Source organism: Bos javanicus, chromosome 16 (assembly GCF_032452875.1).
Source record: "Bos javanicus breed banteng chromosome 16, ARS-OSU_banteng_1.0, whole genome shotgun sequence".
Classification (NCBI taxonomy): domain Eukaryota; kingdom Metazoa; phylum Chordata; class Mammalia; order Artiodactyla; family Bovidae; genus Bos; species Bos javanicus.
In genome coordinates, this window is record NC_083883.1 from 77,958,664 (window position 1) to 77,961,220 (window position 2,557).

Sequence of the window (2,557 nt, forward strand, 5' to 3'; positions counted from 1 at the left end):
CATACCTTAGAGTAATAAAGGCCATATATGACAAACCCACAGCTAACATCACACGCAGCAGTGAAAGGCTGAAGGCGTTTCCTGTAAGATTGTGAACAAAATGAGGGAACCCACATTGCCACCTTGAGGCAACGTATTTTGGAAATCTTAGCAGTAGCAATCAGAGCAGCAATCAGGAAAGAAAATCAAATCTGGAAAAGAAGTAAAACCATCACTGTTTGCAGATAACATGGTTCTACACGTAGGAATTTCTAACGATGCTACCAGAAAGCTGCGAGCACTCCTCAATGAACTTGGTAATGTTGCAGGACACCAAATTCATGCAGAGCCATCTGCTGTATGGCTATACACTAACAACAAAAGAGCGGAAAGAAAAAACTTAGCGAGCAATCCCATTTACCACTGCGTTAAAAAGACGAAAACTTCCTAGGACTAAACCTACCTGAGGAAGCCACGGGGGAGGCTCCGCCCACGCCAGCCTGGCGGTAGGCCAGGGGGTTAAGACGCTGGCCAGGCTGCGCGGATGTCAAGCCATGAATGGCCCAGGCTTGGGTCCTCGCCCACGGGCACAAGCGTCCCGCCTCGTCTCTTCGGCACGACCCATCACCCCCACAGCAAGTCTCTGAGTGATGAGGAAGACTTGAAACTGTTCGGGAAGTGCCACAACAACCACACTTTCAAGTAAGTGAGGTGAAGTGGAAGTCGCTCAGTGTGTCTGACTCTGTGACCCCATGGAAGAGTCTGTGGAATTCTCCAGGCCAAAATATTGGAGTGAATAGCCGTTCCCTTCTCCAAGGGGTCTTCCCAACCCAGGGATTGAACCCAGGTCTCCTGCTTTCGTGTATTCCTGCAAAGGTGTATTCTTTACCAGCTGAGCTACCAGGAAGACCTTTCAAGTAAAGGTGGAACAAGCAAATGATCTCATCATATATTTCCTGTAAGCCAGAAAGACATGAGACAGAAAATAGTAACAAATACACTGGTTTCTATCTATCCACTTTAGACTTCCTTTGTATGTCTTAAAATATGAAAAGGATTCTGTGTATTATTTTCCTTCATTTTACTTTATTAAAAGAGTTACCAAGATATAGGCTAATGTTTAGCAAATATTGACTGAAAGCCCACATTCCTAAGAAAATTATCTTTCAATTAAAGGTGACAGAAGTCCCTGGCTTGCGCCTTCTCTGACGCCATTACTCTGTGAGTGTAAAACCTGCTCATAGGGTGTTTTCTTCTATTCTCCCAAACTGGCGCGCTGCAATACTTGCTAGAGGACCTGTCTACATAATTCCATCTTTCTTTGATAAATTGTCACCAGCAGAACGGGTGAGGGGGAGAATTTCACCGAGCTTTACCAGTACAAAGTGTTACTCGTGGAAGCTAAGCTCAGTGATAACCTTCTGCTTCATTACCTATAAAGTTGTGCTGACAGTACCTGGAGAAATTGGTCCTCTTACAGGAATGGTCCTGAATTTGACTGACCTCCAAGAGTATACGGAAGAGGCAATTATGAAGTATCTGGGTCTGGACGTGCCGTATTTTGCAGACATTGTAAGCACAACAGAAAATGTAGACATTTATACCTGGGAAAACCTCCAGAAATTTCTTCCTGTGGGAGTTCTTGATAAAATAAAAGTGTATGAAACCAACAATAATATTGTAGTCTACAAAGGAAAATAGCTCTTAGAGGTTAATCCTATAGAAGGATTTCATTTCTACCCATACTTGAGGAAGACCTTTATGCCCTGGAATAATTAAGAAGCCCTAACATGACCACTCACCTCTACATTGTGTTCTGAAATCACTGAGTGAGACCGGTTCTAAAATCGGTAACGTATTCTGAGTACCATTTAAAGAGTCCTTCATCTATTGATTAAAATCATTTAAGCAAAATGTTTTGGTGTAGAATCATTTGAAAGCAAAAGAAATCTGCTTTTGTTTCTCCATTATCTCATTTCTAGTATTCATTTTTTTTCTTGGTATAATGTAAATGGAAAAAATGTTTATAAGACTTACAGTAGGTGAACCTTATAAAAAATAAAATACTGGTGACCACGAAGTCTGGGAACACAGACAATGCAGTGTCTCTTAGTAGACTGGGCTCCCTTGATCACCTCTTGGATATGCTAAAGGTGCAAATCATTCAGGGAAAATTAGACACACAAATCATACGAGACAATGCACTGTAAATGGAGGCACAAGGACCAATGGGAGGGCTGTTTTAGTGTGCATTGTTCATTGCACATTTGCTGATTGAGTTATGAACTGCTAGTGAGGCATGCTGAATATATCATGGAAGATCAGTAAACTGCTTATGTATATTTGTCTATATTTTCATACTTTATGGCTACCTAAATCATTTAAACTCAGAAGACTGAAGAATAATCACCTGTATTAAACCCGGTCAAAATAATCAGCATGAAAAGGATATATTATCCTGTAAAGCATCTCTTTACAAGGTAAGAGAAACCCAAGTAAGACAGTAGGTGTTGCAAGAGGGCATCAGAGGGCAGACACACTGAAACCATACTCACAGAAAACTAGTCAATCAAATCAC

General features: G+C 41.5%; 1 pseudogene; it reads left to right on the plus strand.

Moving 5' to 3' along the window:
• Positions 1-349: 349 nt before the first annotated feature.
• LOC133228199 (6-pyruvoyl tetrahydrobiopterin synthase-like) lies at positions 350-1,883 on the plus strand (annotated as a pseudogene).
• The last annotated feature ends 674 nt before the right edge of the window (positions 1,884-2,557 follow it).